The following is a 19,722-nucleotide window of genomic DNA, read 5'->3' on the forward strand; positions in this document are numbered from 1 at the left end:
ACTTGGACATTTTATTCAAGAAATCAAAGGAGTAGTTTTCAACTATTATCTAGGAATTCATGTGCAGTGAGTTTTTGATGATGTATTTTCCCTGTTTTAGTTTTATTTGAATGATATACATCTCCCTTTCATATCTTGTCTCTTCAGTGGTTTTCCTTAAAGTTTATAAACATATTTTTTTGCATAAAGCTTTGTTTTTATGGCAATGTCATTTTGTGTAATTTTCCTTCTAACTTAATTAATTCATGTGCTCATGCTCATTAGAACCTTTTTCTCTTCCAAACACTACACTACACCGACAAACCCTAAAGCCATCACAAAATTATTGCTACCTTGCTCCTCTATATCTTTGCTATTGTAACCCTTTGAGCCTTTGACCTAGCTACCCGGTTTTCATCCCTTGTCCAACATCAAAACCTAAAAATTTCAAAACCCTACCTGAGCCTAACATATCTAGCCTAAAATACTTTCCCATTCCAATCATCATTGGCTGTGAATTCATAGAGAGATCCCTCTCTGGTTTAGCAGGACTAGCTGCTGAACCGCAAGTGGTTTGAGGTTACATCCTTCAATATCCCTTCTCAACCTTGGGATATTGTGGAGGATAATAGAACCCAAGGAATATCTAATATGTGTACAAAAATATTAGGCTTGACAATATCATTCATGATGTTGTTGAGTGCATGTAACAAAATTTTCTAAACAACCTAGAAATATTATCTTATGTGATCTGAATGAGAAGATGTGCATGGCGAATTCTTCAAAGGTTGCGTTTGAACATTGTCCCTTTAAGTTTTGTTCCTAAACGTGGTTTATTGAGTCAAGTCCTCTCATCATATATGTGTTAGCAAGTCATAATATTAAAACTTTTAGCATCGTTTTGGGAATTTGTAGTTTGCTTCCCTTTTGAGGCTTCAAGCCAACCTCTAATTAGAGAAAATTATAATTTCTTGGTTTCTTAAATCTCCTTAGGGAGTAAAACATCAACATTCATATTGTACAAACCCACTTCCAACCAATACCCTTCTTCTTTCTATTAAAGAACCTCTTCCTAAACTACCCTCTCCTAATTAGAAACAACCATTTTTCTCTACTCTAATAATGTATAGGTTTTTTTGAAACAACATAGAATTATCTCCATCATTGTTTTCATTGTAGAATAAGAAGGAATGCTCCATTATGGAATATTTGATAGAAAAGGGAAATTTTTCTTAGGAGGGATGCATGGTCGGTTTCTTTTGACGTTTCCTAACAAAAAGGCTGGGGTTAAAACTTTTTCTAGGACATCCCCTTGTTGTTTCAAAAGTGTAACCTTATTTTTTGTAGTTAAGAAGATAATTATATGGGTTATCTTGGGGTTGTTTCTCAATAGAAGTAGGTGTATAAATTGATAAATGCACATGGGGCCTGGAATTGAATTTATTCTTTCTTTTTTCCTCAAATTTTGAGGTGGGATCTTGATTCAAGGTTAATGAAGACAGATAATATTCCACCTTCATAATAATTACACCAAGGTTGGCTTTAGTTTCCTCTACCCATTCTTCCATCTCTTGTAGAGGGTCCATGGTACCTTGAAGAGTCCCAATTGATATGTAAACCGTTGTGGATACTCCACTGGATAGTTTGTCGGAACAGATCTACTATAATATACTAGAAAATCAGAAATTTAAACTATGAGGGTTTATTTCTCCTTAGACTTTTAGATATGTTAATTATTGTTTATTGCATATGTGTGAAAATTGTAATTATGTAGAAAATAGAGAACATCAAAATAAAAAATCATGATCCATAATTGACACAAGATATATCTTGAGAAACCCTTTCGAGAGAAAACCAAGTTAGAAGGTGGGGTTGAATTTCTCTTTTTCTATGAATAGGAAATGCAAGTATAAAGAATTAAGGCCTATGGCCCACGGGCTACAAGAATGCACAATTCCTCTCTATGTACTCTATCCCTATCCTAATCGGATACTTTTCTCATCTATAGAACAAAATGTACTAAAAAATAATGGAATTTTTTGGTTATAACACAACCCAATAGCCTACTAATTGTTAGGTTTCACTCCTTCAACTCTTAGTTAGAGTTATAATATGGACTCTTCTAGAGTATTATTCATCATGATCAAATTGCTAGCCTCTTTTCAACATATAATGGGGGCTAACGTGGCATCCTCTTAAATTATGTTGGTTAAAACAAGAAGCTCAACTTCTGAGTGGCATAACTTTTGCATACAAACTCTGATTGAGGTGATTGTTACATCATTGGAAAGGTCATTGTGTGTAGAATAGAAAAAAAAGTATGATGCTAAAGCATACAATTTTTACCCCCAAAAAAATATGTTTGATATCTCAAACAACTCCTGGAAAGATTCAGATGCTAATTTGCCAAACTGAGTCTCATTAGTAAAAATGATCCTATGAGCTAATTCCTCCACTTTTTCCACTCTGAAAGCATCGATATGGATGCAAAAATATAATGATCCAATCTATATTACACCTACCCATTTTAGGAGGATTTTGGTCCCTAAAAGCATTTGTTGAATGAGGCGAGGAAAAATTTCCTCCACCTTATCTCAGACGCACCATTTAGCTTTTCCTGGAAGTTGTCATTTCAGCCTAATCTTCCAAAGTTCATGCTGCCCTATCTTGTAGTTTTGGACCTCTTTTGAAAAACCATATCTTCTGTCAGCTTTAATTGATCCTCTTGTGCCAAATCCTTGACTAGAGGTAGGATATATTCCTCTTCCTAATATTACATTGAATACTCATAGAGTTTCAGATTATCTACATTCACAATTGAGTAAATGCACATGTATGGGGGTAGACTGAGGCTATAGGCATTATCTACCAAATTTTCTATTATCTCAAAGGGACCATATTGCAAAGCCTTGATTTTTTTACAAGGACCCTATAACCTCTCCTTATTCAATTGTAACAACACTCTTGACTCCCACATTGAATGACTTATCTATTCTATGTTGATCACACATGGCCTTATATTTTTGTCATTACTTTTGTAGTGTCTCTTGTACATGCATATGGATTTTCCTGATCCTCTCAACATTTTTTTTTCCTTAAGTCATCTCCTTTAATATCTTCCCTCACTCTTGCTTGTTTCCCATATGCAATATCTAGTAGAAGTGTGGATTGCTCTATTATAAGAGTGATGTTTTTACATTGAATTTTCATCCCAGGTCTTTAGATTCTTTTAGTTGTAACACCTTAAAGGCTACACCAAAGTCTTATTGCTTACTTCTGTATGTCCATCTATATGTGGATGGAATGTCATAGACCTATTTAAATTTGTGTCCATCTTCTCCCACAATGTATTCCAAAGTGCACTAAGAAATATTGTCCCCCTATTTGAAAAATACTCCTCAGTATCCCAAAGTACATGCAGACTTGTACAAATAACAAGTTCGCTTCTTCTTTCCCACTAATGATATTTTTATAGGGCATTAGAAAAAAAATCTTATTTTACCTTTCAACTACCACAAAAATGTAGTCATCTCCCTTCTTGGTTGTTGGTAAACCTCCCACAAATTCTATGGAAATGATTTCCCAAGAATGAGTGGGTATAGGTAAGGGATGATATAGACTGTGTTTCCTATTTCTAGGCTTATTGGTATAACAAAGAATGCATCCTCTTATGAATTTAGCTACATGTTCTTACATATTAGGCCAATACACATACCTTTACAGCTCGGCTGTTGTTCTCCCTGCACCAAAGTGACTTGCAATATTGGAGGAGTAAGGCTCTCTAATCAGCTACAGTCACTCACCTTTAGGAGTGTATAACTTATCTAACTTATAGATAAACATGTCATGGATATGGTAGTCAACAATGTTGTCACCATCATGCATATGACTCTATTTTTGAAACTAATACAACACCTCCTTAAATTCCTCATCCTTTGAATATGCCTCCTTGTACGCATCATGCGTGAATGGATCTGTTGAAGGTGCTAGAAATCCATCAACCAAGAGGGTCTCTATGATGAAAATCTCCAATTATACTTTGCATCATTTGGTACAGGAACCCTTCCGGAAATAAGGCCCAACTTCCATATATTCTTTGAGATATTCCTTGGCTACAATGTTCAGCACATGAGAGTAATGCACATGTGCTTTCGTATTAGCAAGTGAGTATGCCTTATGGAATGTCCAATTGTGGAATGTATCAAGGTTATTCTACGGAAAGGGGAGAGAAAAGTGAGATTTTAAAAGATGAGTAATAATACTAATCTAGTAAAGGCATACCAACATGTACATATTAATGAATCATTGGACAACTAGAGAAATAGTTCACATAGAAGAAACGATTGTTAAAACACATACAACACACCTTCAACAAGATAAGTACTAAAGCAACTAAAATAGTTCAATTTCCTTAGTATAAATGAAAACAACATACATCGTAAACATTCAAAGAATAGTCTTACAATATTTACGACATACACATGAAAGTGTGTTGGCTCAATGAGCTTCTGAATTAAGCAAAAGTTCCAAGATACATCAAGATAGTGAACACCACTAACCCCAATAGTGGAGCATTCGAGAAACCACTTACTCCTCCAAAAGAACTAGTTTCCTCTTTAATGCCTAATAGGAGGAGCCAAGGTGAAAATTCCTTTGCATGGGCTATGATTATGTATATATATAACAAATGGGGTGATCATTCACCTCCCTTGTGACTCTTGGACTACCCTCATGATTGTTTCGCTTCTCTATGACCTTTTGACTCCATGACTTTTCACATTCTATATATGACTCGTGGACTTCCACTTTACATTACATTTCTAAAATATTGAAATTGCATAATACACAAATGATGTGGCTAATGATGACACATGATAAGACATGACATGAAACTGATGACATGGATTGTATAATGATATGGCTATTTCAAGACACTCTTTGATACTGCTATCTTTGTGTCTTCTTGAAATATAGAGCATGTCCTTCTCCTTCCTTCTCCATAAGGCTTGAAGATAGGGAGTCTTCAATGTGATCTTGCTCTCCAACTGTTGTCGCAATTTGGTGTCCCTTTGTCTTTACTTGATTGATAAATTGTCTTTGCGGCTAAAAATGTGTCTTTTGGAAAGGTATCATTCTTCATCTCCTTAATCATCATTCTGTCATGACATACGATGCTACCTGCAACTGAAATCCACTCATGACAAGATGACATCAGTCTGATAAACCCCTAGCCTAACATGTTTCATGACAACCATTAAATGATCTAGAACCAAGTGTCAGACTGGAATATTGGCTCAAGGATTACATAGTTGCACAACTTAGGAGATCAGTGGGTAGGACTGACCCTTGAGATTATGTAGTGCACAGTTCAGGCAAGCCAAGGCTAGACAACTGCACAATTGAGGAGCTTCAAGGGTCAGGCTAAAGGCTTGAGCCTTGAAGTTTCCCACTACCCACTTCTAGAGGGACAAAGGGCTAGGGCTTGTGCAGTTGAATAATTCAAGAGCTCAAGCTAGAGGATTGATGCTTGAGACTACGCAGTGCACAGAGGAGGCTGACTGAAGGTAGAGACTGCGCAATTCTGGAGCTCAAGGGTCAGGAATGAGCAGTGCGTAGTTCTAGAAGGAATATATTATGTTTTGTGTAGTTCCAATAGGAAAGGTTGAAGCTTGAAGGCTGAGATTGTGCTGTGCAGAGTTCAGGAAGGTTGAGTGAGACCAAGTTGCTCGGGCAGGAGTTTTTCCAGATTTGGCTAAGTGTGGGATCAATGAGACCGAAGTGAACAATGATAAAACCAAAGCATGATCACACACTTAGAATAATTGGCAACACAACATGATCACTCAGAACATGTGAACAACATAGTTCTCTCAATGTGATGACATTGCGATGGCTTACCGAAGTGGGACATTAAAAGTACACTTTGCAGCGACACTTGTGAGAAAATGCTTGAAACTTTGGGAATGAGTGGGATATATGTCCAGATGATATGCATGACCCATTAGCACAAATATTATCCCTTGAAGCAAACCAAAAATACATTTGTGTGATGCGCGACACTTGCCATGCCAAAAGATGACATTTGTGACAATAAGAGGAAAGTGCAAACGACACTTGAAAAATGCAAACAACATTGAAAGTGACAAATTTACAAATGATGATAGCATGAAATGAAACTTATTACAGTGAAAACAAGCAAAAGATACATCCTTAAACATGAAAGTTACACTTTCGAAAGTGAAGGTGCGCACAAACAACAGTTGGAAAAAATCACCGAAAATAGAAGAACAATCGCAACAAAAAGTGAGAGGTTGTCAATGAAAGTGTGCACTGAATATAGACATAGGTTGAAACATGGAATAGACACTGTCTTGTTTGAATTTTGCTCTACCCATTCAAGCTTGCATAAAATAGTGCACTCATCAACTTACTATGGACTGAGCATGTGTGAGCAGGTGACTTTGACACTTACAAACTGAGAAAAAAACGAGAATAATTAACAAATCATTGATCGACCATAAAGTGACTATGGAACAAACAATCACAAGATCCATAGTATGCTCTGAAATTCAAGTGTAGACCAAATTTTGGAGGGTGTTTGTCGCAACGACAACACTTGGTAGTACAATGGTAGAACTCCAGCTTCTCTGCCTTGGTCTAATATTTCGTGCAGGGTCTAGTTCCTCAGGGAGTATTGATTCATCATTTATATTAATGTATTTTTCCCACTTACCCCATGTATAAACATAGTCCCCTTCATCCTTTTTCGATTGAACATAATCATAAAACCAACCATATCAAAATGTTTCGAATCAGGAGAAGGGTAATGTTATTCATGAGCTTTATATTTCTAGAATATAGTTTTTCATCTCTGGTATTGCTTCACTATCATTAGGCCTAGATAGTACCCCTGAGTCACTTCAGGAACACAAAATTTTCTCCACTACCAGCGAGCATGGACAGTACCTTGACGAACTTACTTGATTCACCTCCCTGTGCAGGAAGAATTTCTCTTATTTCACCCTTTATTTACTTTTTTTATATAGGACTATTCATTGACACTTATTCATTTGATGTAGTGGAAGAGGGATCTCGACTTGTTGAGAACATAATAGGTTGTTACTTCATAGAAACATATATAAAACCTATGATATTGGTTTTCTCATTTAGATTTTCCCATTGTCCTTCTCTACTTGACCGAATCAATGTGGAAAACACCGAAACATAAACAACCAAGTGTAGGCATGAGGTTTCCTTAATATACATGGATATTTTGGTTTGACACAAAGCTTTCCTTATGCAAGGATCATATTTTCCATCATAACATCATTTACCAAAAGGTGTAACCAAGATGAAGAAGAAGGATTAAAGGTTAGCCAAATGTTGCGGTGTCACAAAGCCTTTTTCTATTTTTCCACATTGTCTTTCGAGTAAAAAAGAACATGCATCATGCAAAGTCTTATTAAAAAAAACAAAAAATAAAGACAAAATGCAACAAGGAAACAAAATCAAAAGGAAAAAGAAAATGGAGGATAAACTGAAAACAAGATACAAGACAAAAGCAACAAAACACAATAAAGAGTACAAAAAGTAAGTGAAAGATGAGTACGTAATGGGAGACTAGTATGAAACTAGGCCTACTCGTAACCTAACCAGCTAGAAGGTCAGGTTCAAATGTAATGAAATATCCAATGTAGCGACTATAACTACTCCCGCCATGCATACACAATGATAGAAATGATTAAAACATATATAAAACAATGTGCATAGAAAATATAAGAGCTTGAATAGCTTGCACAACAAACAAAAGGTATTGCATGTCAGCAAAAAGATATGTCATAGCCACTACTTCTAACCAACTCACATTCTTACCTTTTCGATGAAAACCATAATCAAACAAACCTTGGAAGCTTCTTGTGAATGTATCGTCATATGTACTGCCCACCTTAGGAAGAATGAGAAAAGATCGAAACTTGTTATTTGCGACAAATATTGCCATGTAAGAATAATCTAACCAGCCAACGATTGGATCATGAAATTCGAAACAATCCTCTTGAGAACCCTGAAATATTTGAAAAGATAAATTTTTAATTAAAAGCCTGAAATTAGGATGAGAATCTTCTGAGGGAAAATGAGTCTGATCATGTTCAGAAGGCTTGCCAAGATAGTGAGGGCCTGACGTAACCATCAACGAAGGCCGAAGTGCATCAACTTCTTAACAAGTATCGAAATAGTGAGATGATAAATGTTGTTGGGAAAAGTATCCAATACGGAATGACCCTATCCCACTCTAAGGGTGATAGTACCTCAGCAACAATCAAAGCAAAGCTATCTAAGATTTCTTCTTTATGAAAGTAAAATAGGAGAGAAAGAGATCCACTAACCGATGTCTTCCGCTAATGATTGATCCAATCTTCTCTCCTTGCTGCTTGCTCCCAGCTCCTTGCTCTTTCGCTGGCCCAGCTACACCAAGATCCTACAAAATGACAAGAGAGGGAAACTACAAGAAACATACATTCATAATTGATTCAAGGATTAGAATAAATCAAATATACAAGCATAACAATACATCATTGAACACATGCATATAGAAGAACCTCAAATGCTTTATTAATGGAAGAAGTAAAGTTCAGGAAGTGATACAACCATAAGAGGCCCAATCCAGCATCACCTCCCAGCAGAAAGAAATCTCCTCTTCACCTCCTTCAAAGCAAATCACCCAATAGTTCTATACTCAAACCAACAGCACTTCCTTACATTCACAAGATTCCCGCCTCTTTAGACCTCATGAGAGAGCTCTATATATAGGAGTTTTGGAGAAAGGATGAGTTAGCTTGAGGCTGGCATGAAGCTGACTAGTGTCCTCTCCCACTTCAGTTATTCTTCAGTTCTTGAGTCCACTTGGAGGTTCTTGCTTCCACTTGGAGATCTAGACCCTCTTACTCATCACCAGTCGAATTCTCTGATCCAAGTGTCATTTTGGAGGCTTCCTGGGCATTGACACCTTGAGGAATGACTGTGCCACTTGGCCAAACTCGCCCAACGCAGGTAGCCTTCTTTGCAGTTGACATTCAGCGCAGGTACACAGTGGAGCACTTGACATTCAATGCAGATGCTCAGTGGAGCAGTTGACATGATCGAAAATTAGCTTGTTTTTGAATATTTTCAGGTGGAGAACTGATATTCAGTGCTGTGGTTTGCTGACCTTGTTCCTCTAGGGGTAGGAACAACATGTTTAGGGACTTTGGATCCCTCAGATTATTGACATTTCATGCTTCATGCTGTAAGGCACAAAAATGTCTATAACAGTTGCCCCCTAAAGTATGAGGTCGTTTATCGGGTGAAATGCTTTATCAGGAGGATCCGAAGTTCATTCAATCGCTGAGAGGTGACCTGTAATAAAATACAATACAATACATTATTTTTCATTCTGCTTTCATGATCTAGCTGAGGCGGGCATTCCCATGCTCAGCTTTATAAATTCATTTTGGTACATAGAACAGACGATCGTCTGATGGTAGACTGATAATTCTCTGCTGAAATTATCATCCTTTGAGTAGGATGATCATCTGCTGCAATGATGTACATATCAAATGTCTTTATATTTCCTGAATATATATCGCAGCCCGGATGGATGAAACTAGATCCAGGGTCTTCAAACTCGTTCGATCTTCACTCTAAGTACAAGTCGATCCATGTGAGAATTGCGCTGAAGTCGAACATGGAAAGACATCGCTTGATTACTGGTCAATGATGTAAACCGTTAACAAGCGCGAGAGGAATCACCGATAATGATAATGACCCTCAAGGTACTGCAGTACAATTCACGTGGTGTGAATAAAGGACTTGGCGTCGAACACCACGCAAAATCTTTCGGTCGAAGGTCATTGATGTATACCTGTCGCCGGAAGTGAGAAACTTGCCATTGAGGCATGCAAGCTTCAAAGTACTGAGGGGGTTGTTCCTAGATCAACTTCTTGGATAATGAGCTGAAGTTGACAAGAAGCGATCCGTCAAAGGAGGGCCTTAATGAATCCCACATCAGTGGCACGGAATGGAGCTAATGATTGTGATGGAGGTGAAAACGATCTGTGAAATATGATTCAGGGTGGCGGTCATGAAAGGATGAAAGATGATGTATGGTAGTGGATGGGACACGGTTGACTCTTTCTGAACAACATCTCTTGAACATATAACGACACTGATGCGATGGATCGGTAGCATTACCCCAAATGTGGATGGTTTGGCGAGACCATGGTGATGAGACCGGTGAATGAAACAACCCAACTCGATGTGGTACAGAGGAAAAGTGTCATGTCCAAGAGCGACTTGCTACCATTAAAGCTTTGAGGTTCTCCCAATTTTTCCCCAGTCATTTCTGACCAGTACCTCTTTATTTTTGTCAAGCTTGAGGAGGATAACATATGCTTGTTCTATAACCTGCCCTTCGGGCAAGCCCATCGCTATGTTTTAACGAGCCTAGCGATAGGGAAACTCGTTCTCGTCTAAAGACAATTTTGTCGCTATTTAATCATTTTAACGAGTCTAACGACAAGGAAAACTTGGTCCTTTTCAATTTTAGAGAGTCTGAAAAGGTACATAAAGTTAACTCCACAATTCCTTTTTCGTCATCTAATCCCTTAAGTCCGAAAAAGTATAAAACAATACAAAAGGGATGAGTTTTTGATATCTTTAACGAGCCGAACAAAACAAGCACTCGATCTTTTTGTGCAATAATCCCTCAGGTCCAAAAAGATTAAAATCTAGAGGAGGGATAGCTCTTCCAGTCCTTTAACGAGCTGGAAGGCCAAAACTCGGCAATCTTTTCATATTTTACGAGTCAGTTGAAAAGAGCTTAAATAAGACTCGTCTTTTGAGGAACGAGTGATAAACAGGGATAGCAACTGATTCCAGGTACAGGTTGGAATTTTCCAATCATGGCAGTGTCACAAGGATAGCTAGGTGAAATCACTCTTCGCAGTTGTTCCTCAAAATGGGTAAACAATCATATGGAGGTGAACGATTGGCCAAATGAAAGTGGAGGTGGTAGGTGCAAACACGACCAAGGCTTTTTATGGCTGATAAATTTACGATCACAAATGGTTATTTACCGGTACTGGGTTCATTTTTTAAAGAGCTTGAATGTGCCAAAATACTGCTAAATCTTATGTTTATTTTTTAACGAGCATGAACTATGTGCTAAAACTGCTCGGATCTTGCGTTTATTTTTTAACGAGCCTGAACTATGTGCTAAAACTGCTCAAAGATAAGTTTGCATGCCCCCAGCATAATAATGCAAATCGAGGTGCACGCCCCCCAAGCTTCATTGCATTCAACTCGGTGGTTGGAATGAAGGTTTACCTTGGGGACTTGTTTCATTTTTTAATGAGGTTGACACAAGATATGAACTATCCTCGACTCCTTGTTTCATTTTTTAACGAGGTTGACACGAGATAAGAACCGTCCTTGGAGCCCATTGTATTTACAGTATTTCTATTAGGGCGATGATCCATGCCGAAAAAATATTTAGGAATCTTCCGAATCCATTAGATATAGAAGATTTCATATTGTAGGTTTCCACTGTGGCCACTTCCGCTAGATTACTTGCAGGCGGTAGGGCAAAAGTACCCATTAAGGCAGGGTCTTTTAGGAGACCTACTCCAATATTTTGAAGCGGATGATTGCTTCCATGGATCATTGGAATGCTTCCCGTAACTTGTGAACTGTCGGGGAGGAAAGTTTGTTGGTTGACGACTGTAATTCCTCCTTGAAAGGGAAATGCAATCTTCCTGAAGTAGGTCGACACAACTGCGGCCATGGCATATATCCAGGGCCTTCCCAGTAGGATGTTGTAATCGAGGTTTCCATCAATTACTTCAACATCAATTCCTACTGTTTTGCCCCCTAGTTCAACTTGCAAGTTACTTAAAATCCCGTATGGAGTGTATGATCGTCCATCAAATGCTTTTAACGTCGTTGACGATTTCGACAAGAGTGGTGAGCCTAAATTTTTCCAGCAACTCATCGACATAAGACATGTAGATGCCCCCTCATCAATAATTGTTCGATGAACAGTTTTGTTGAGGGCTTTCACTTGAATAAGGAAAGCTAGTTGAGCTGGTAACTGAGGGTCATATCCTTTATGATCAAAGGCCACAAGATTGGAATCCATTGGGCCAATCCCACCTATTGCTGATAATAAAGCTTGCTCTTGGGAGGGGAAATTTTGCGGTACCTCAAGTGTCGACATAGCGGACGGCGATTGGGCTAGGTCCTCTACTATATAATTCTGTGCTACTTTGGCACGAGGATTAAATGTCGATTTGTGTACTACTCCCTTTGGCGACTTTATCATTGGCTCAGGAATGATGGGTGGCACAACTTCGGTCAAAGTTGTTGTTGAACTACTAGGTCGTTCATTAACCTTGTTGTTCGACAGCTTTGGATTCCCGTAATCTTTATTCCTTGTCAAAGCATTATTCTGTTGCTTTGAGGTAGACAACATAAGCACTTGGGATCGGGAAGCATTTTGATTAGCAACCAAATTTTGACCTGGATTAGGAAACGGATCAGTCAATACTGCTGGGGTTTTTGAACTCTTAAAGAGTTTCTTAACTTCAGCTATATGTGGACAATCTTTCGTCCAATGATCCTCATCGCATATATGACACCCTGCTGGGGGTTTCCTTTTTCTCCCTTTCTTTTTCTTCTTGCCCCCTGGTTGCTTCAGTTGTTTGCCCTTGTCGGTCGACATGGCATTTACTTCTGAGGCAAGAAGTTCTTCATTTGCATTTTGACTATAAATTTTGTGCTTGCCAATCACGCCATCGCCGGCGTGAGGGTCATTGTTTGATTTAGGAGGAGGAGGAATTGAGAATTCCGGTCTAGGGGTGTCAGGTATTTTGTCGTAGAGCGTGTCGGACTGAGTATAGACCAAGTCTAGATATTGCGCACGAGCGATAACGTGCTCTTCCGTTACGACCCCCCCTTTGCCACATCTTCTGTGATGGCAGGAAGTAATGACTTGATAAACCATTAAGCTAATAGCTGATCGGGAACGTACGTTTTTACCATCCTACGACGACGTCGCCACTCATGTATATGATCAGATATGTGGGTGGCAGTCGTCTGTTTGAAGTTGGTAAGGAGTTCTGTTCCTGTTTCATACCTTATCGGTAATTGAAAATGGGTTAAAAAGGTTGTGGCTAAGGTACTGAAGTTGTCGAACGAAGCTCTAGGCAATTCAATGTACCATTTTGCCGCTGGACCCGTTAACGTCCTCTGAAAGAGGCGAAGTCTTATCGAATCATCATTCAGGGTGTTCGATGAACACCATAGATGGAATGTCATCACATGATTTGATGGGTCTTCACCCGGATTTCCATTAAATTTAGGAATATCTGACGGAAGTTTATGCGGAATCGCTGGCCACCAAGGGGCACAAGCAATTGGATCATTCGTCAGCCAGTTTAGATCTGGTAATTCTAGAGTTGCTACAAATGGCAACTGTTGATTCAAGTTAGGCGAAGCATACCCAGGATAAGATGGGATCGCCTGAGCAATGGGTCTTTGCAAACCAGCATAATTCTGGCAACCTTGACAAGGTTGATGGGCATAACCATTATAGTATGGTTTCCCATTACTTACAAAGACTTGTTGCTCAGGTCCTTGATATGATTGCTGGAATGGTGGTTGTTGGGATTGAACTAGCTCTGGTTGTTGGACCATTTGTTGTTGACCAATACTGGACGATTGACCGAGATGAGGAGTCACAGTACTTGTTTGAGCCTGGGCCGCTCCAGATAAGGAGGCACTAACCTGAGATTGTGATTGAGTCGTCGGGACAAGAGGCTGTTGTATTGCAACCTGAGAAACTTGGGGTTGACATACAACAGGTGGAGCTTGTACTTGCGACGCATTCACTATAGTAGGCATGGTGGGAATATTCGACACAGGGTGTACTGGTTGCATTGAATATACAACTCCTAGTTGTTGAGGCAATATTGGTATCCAACCGCTGGCTGTAATTCCAGTTTGACCTGAACTTTGTTGTAAACTCCCATATGGTTGTTCTCTGGGAGGGAACAATGAAAGAGCATACTGCCCTCCATATGGTGGAAATCCAATACTTAAAGGGTAAATTGGCCTTTGAAGACACATTGGATCAATTTGTTGAGTTTCAACATAAGAAATACCAGATGATAATCCGGATGAAGAAATAGGAACTAACCATGTCGTCGTCCCTGATTGGACTCCGGCTTGTTGTTGACAATTTGCCGGGACAGATGGTATACCAGCGAACATCGTTGGAGTAGCAGCAGGAGGCTCTACTGCCGCTGTGTCGAACAACACAGTCCTAGATGTCGACAGTTGTTCAGACATATTTAGTCTATCCAAAAGATTTGTTAGTGATTCTACAAGAACTTACGATGCCAAAAGACTAACTTCGAAGATCAACGAGGGAATGGTGATGATTATCTCGTTTAAAATAAATTTTAACGACGCTTAGACACAACTTTCTTTTTCACTTTTAAAGAGTCGAGAAAAAGCTAAAGATGACTCTAGTCTCCTTCGATGTTTTAACGAGCCCGAAGTGACAAATGCTCGGATGGATTTTTTCAGTTATAGAGTTTGAAAAAGGCCAAAAGAAACTACTCTGGAGATCTAGGTAGAGGGTGTGCCAAACTTTTCGCAAAACCACAGAATACGTTTTACGGTACGAGTGGTCGATCTTCGTGAATGCTGTGTTCACTGCATTGCGATCAGTAGGGTGGCCGACACGGCTTCCAATATATACACGATGGTACGTGGGAGCACAAGTCCGTATTGATACTTATCGCTTCACCGTGGAGGAATCACCCAACCACTCAACGCTAAGATATCACGTTTAACGACGCCGGAACACGTCTCTAGCTTAGACCTCTATGTGTTTGCGTTATGTTTCAATGCGTTGTTATGTAAATTCAATTTATTTTAAGGTTGATCTTGTTTAGCAGTTTGCCTTTATGGATCACCACGAGATGTATGATAACACTCCTAAATGCAGTCTAAGATGATAAGCAAGCTTTTCAATCTTTCAACTTTGAAAATCTTAACTACTGAGGGAAAAGAAAGACATCATCTTTTCACACACATCATAGAGCACACACTAATGCACTTTTTCCTAAATCAACATGCAAGCTGTCAAAATGCACATGCACAATGCAGGTATTTCTTTTCTCTTTCTTAATGTTGATGTAATACAAAAAGAAAGCTGTTGTATAACTTTGAATTCAATTTCAAGTGAAAGCAAACAATCTTGTCCAAAATCAAAAGAGACCTTAAGATTTACTTGTTTCGACACTAGAAATATATAAATTCAAACCATATGATGAAAGCAAAAGCTCAATCAGCTATGAACAACAAACAAACTAACTCTTAAGATCAAAAAGACACTTTATCACAGGTCTAGATCTAAGAGGTCACAAAAAGACTAGTTCACTTTCGTTATGGGAAACTGCAAATGATGCAAGAAATACACAAAGAACAAATACAGTTTCTTTATACAACCGAGGCGGAATAGTGGCAAGGAAAGTTGGTTTCAGATAGGTACATTGACTGATAACAGGCTGCAAAAACAAGGATGAAAACAGGGCAATAAACAGCAGGGAACCCCAGTAGCACAAGGCAAAACTGGTTTAGCGCAGGTGGTACACTGTCAGTTTGACATTCAGCGCAGGTAGCCCCTTCGGGATCTGCGCTGAAACGCAGACTGCCTTCACAGTGCCTGCACTGAAGAGATAAACTTTCGTTTTTCTCAGTTTCCGGGTCACAGATTGCTAAAAAATTCACAGTTTTGGCCAAATCAGAAGCTATCAATCAAGTACACACTAAGGGATGAAAAGGAGGATGAAAAGCTATCACTAAGAGCTGTTCAGAGTCCTTGTGGATCAGCTCTTCAAATCATAAACATGCCCAGAAACTGAGCCAGAGTAGCTGCCCTCTACTTTGCATTTGAAAGATCCAAATGCAGTTTGATTCGGTACTCTCTTTGTTTAGGAAATGAATAGCAAAAACACAAACAAGCAACAAGATACGGTCCCCAGTGGAGTCGCCAATTTGTTGTTGGGAAAAGTATCCAATACGGAATGACCCTATCCCACTCTAAGGGTGATAGTACCTCAGCAACAATCAAAGAAAAGCTATCTAAGATTTCTTCTTTATGAAAGTAAAATAGGAGAGAAAGAGATCCACTAACCGATGTCTTCCGCTAATGATTGATCCAGTCTTCTCTCCTTGCTACTTGCTCCCAGCTCCTTGCTCTTTCACTGGCCTAGCTACACCAAGATCCTACAAAATGACAAGAGAGGGAAACTACAAGAAACATACATTCATAATTGATTCAAGGATTAGAATAAATCAAATATACAAGCATAACAATACATCATTGAACACATGCATATAGAAGAACCTCAAATGCTTTATTAATGGAAGAAGTAAAGTTCAGGAAGTGATACAACCATAAGAGGCCCAATCCAGCATCACCTCCCAGCAGAAAGAAATCTCCTCTTCACCTCCTTCAAAGCAAATCACCCAATAGTTCTATACTCAAACCAACATCACTTCCTTACATTCACAAGATTCCTGCCTCTTTAGACCTCATGAGAGAGCTCTATATATAGGAGTTTTGGAGAAAGGATGAGTCAGCTTGAGGCTGGCATGAAGCTGACTAGTGTCCTCTCCCACTTCAGTTATTCTTCAGTTCTTGAGTCCACTTGGAGGTTCTTGCTTCCACTTGGAGATCTAGACCCTCTTACTCATCACCAGTCGAATTCTCTGATCCAAGTGTCATTTTGGAAGCTTCCTGGGCATTGACACCTTGAGGAATGACTGTGCCACTTGGCCAAACTCGCCCAACGCAGGTAGCCTTCTTTGCAGTTGAAATTCAACACAGGTACACAGTGGAGCACTTGACATTCAGCACAGATGCTCAGTGGAGCAGTTGACATGATCCAGAATTAGCTTGTTTTTGAGTATTTTCAGGTGGAGAACTGATATTCAGTGCTGTGGTTTGCTGTCCTTGTTCCTCTAGGGGTAGGAACAACATGTTTAGGGACTTTGGATCCCTCAGATTATTGACATTTCATGCTTCATGCTGTAAGGCACAAAAATGTCTATAACAATAAACCATAAATATCAAAGGATATTGGACAACTGTCATCGTATACATTGGTAAGAAAATGATAAGTTGAATGATAGCCATTAGGATTATGATCATAAGTACCGACCAAATTATAAGATTCTTGATTATAAGACAATAAGGATAGGTGAGTGTGAATAGTTTCACAAACTCTTTGAATAATAGAATCATCTTCCTCGTGTGGTGAATGTAACAAACCATTCTCTTGTAACTAGTTATACACTACGCTAGCATCATAATCGTCGAAAGAAGTGAAAAGGAATGCCAGTATAACAAACATGTGAAACCAGTTAGGATATAATGAGTGAAGAATAATTTTATTTTCAAAATAACTCATGCATTCACTAACACTCAAGAGGATTTTACATGTAATGAAGAAAAATATTAGCCATATAAAATTTATAAGAAAAACCAGGAGTTGACTATTCTGAAATGCATTTGATAGACATGATTCATTCAACCAAAGATAGTCTTTGAAATGGTCAATTTCATAGTTCCATGCTTCTATGAGAGATACACACTCCAAACCCAAGTTAAGTACAAGAGCCTTGCATGGAGATGAATTAGCTGAAATAAAATCTTGAATCTGATCAGAAACCAAACCTTGAAAGTTTGAAAGAGTAAATGTGAAATACCAAACCGCTTTCAAGAAGGAATTTACATCGAGTGAAACCATGCAAATAAAATAATTTTTCTAGATCCTAACATAACCATCAAAGAAATTTGAAGTGCCTCAACTTCTTGACATGTCTTCGAACTTTCAAGTTTTGTAAAATCACATTTTGAAGATTGAATCAAATCATACATGATGTGCAGATATATGCTACTAGTAATTTCCATAGGACCACTACTAACAGGATGGAAATAATCTCTATCATTGATTTGACCAGATTTTACAACTCCAACAACCAAATTACTCAAGTCTAAATATTCTTCTAATCGCAACTGTAGAGATGTACAAATCAGAGAAATTTCATGAGAAATCCGATTTGAAGAGTTGTCCTCATGAAAAGCTAAAGATGACAAGCATTAGAGTGGATACTCAATGATTTGATTGTTTCATTTTTCATCGTGGATAATGTCACTACCTTGTTTGAATTGAGAAGTTAACTCATCAGATGAAAAAATTGAAGATCATGGAGTATCTCCATCACAAGTAGATGCATTGCAAACTTTCGAGCACAAGGGATAGTGAGATGAAGTGGAAGCTTTGATAAGAACATCTTCATTGGATGGATCAGATTCCATATCTAATTATTTCAAATCAAAATCTTGCAAAGAAACTGAAATATCACCTGGTGCACTTGGAATTCATCATCGCATAAATCAATGAAATCATGAATATTAAAACGATGGTTACCCAAGAGTATAGATTGACTAAACAAATCAAATTCATTCAATATACTACCGATATTAGTAGATATAGAATCAACCACAAATGGAAAGGCATCGTCTTGACATGGGGGAATTTGAAAAAGAGAATAAAGATAAAAATATTCCTCACTTTTATGCTCCTCTACCTGTGTAATATGACCACCTTGTACTTGATCGCAATTTGAACTAGCAATTTGAAAATCAAGAGAGTGTGAAGAACTAGTTGGTGGAATAGATTGATAAAGTGGATCATGGTACAAAGATTCAAGGCATATAGATGATAGAGGATGAAAAATGTCCCTTGAATAAGTAATACTTTTAGTGGAACCAGATTCAATATTGAGGCTAGGAATGCTAGTATCATCTTGAGGAGTAAAAGAATTAGCCTTCACCCTTGGCTCCATGAACCATTCCATGGTTTCCTCCATCAGATATAGATCATGAGAAATGGATGAAGGTTGAAGATACAAATCAACTATTCAATTTTCATATTTCCCAACTTCGCCATCATCGCAAGGAGGCACTCACATCGAAACTGAAAAAGGTGGAGGACAAGGAAAAACAATAATAGTAGGTTCCTCCTCTAAAATTAGAGGTGTCTCATGATTTACAAGAGTAGGGTAAGAAGAAACATTAGGGGGTTCAAATTCACCATGAAAATAGATATGAACCAAATGCTTAAACATTTGTTTCAAGAAATTCCAATCCATATCTTCTTTAGGAAATTCATAACAAAGGTGAAGGAAATGATTAGAAAACTCCTCAACTGATTCATTAGATTTAATTCTTAGTTGATTGATTCTTTTAAGAACATCCTGGTAATCATACCTATTAATTCTAAATGAATCTCCTTGATGAGGTGTTCAAAAGAATGAATGGAAGGGGTGGTAGAGTATGACACCATTGGTTAACTCAACCTTCAAGTGTGAGTTAGACAAGAATACAAGCCGCATCTTCACAACCAATTTCATAGTGTTGACAAAACTCAAGAAAAATAGATGCATGCTCGGTAATGGATGTATCGCCCTCACTATCAAACATAAATTGAGACAGGTCATTAAGTTGTTCTGCAAAGATGAAAATTTTACCAGGGGATAGGTTAGAGAAACATTCAGGGATTATGATTTGGGGAAAAGCCATTTAAGATAAGAGGTTCAAAACAAAATCAACAGGAACAACTTCTCATCTGG

This window comes from Pinus tabuliformis, chromosome 8 (assembly GCF_031772625.1).
Source record: "Pinus tabuliformis cultivar Carrire ecotype Pingquan chromosome 8, CPIR1, whole genome shotgun sequence".
Lineage (NCBI taxonomy): Eukaryota > Viridiplantae > Streptophyta > Pinopsida > Pinales > Pinaceae > Pinus > Pinus tabuliformis.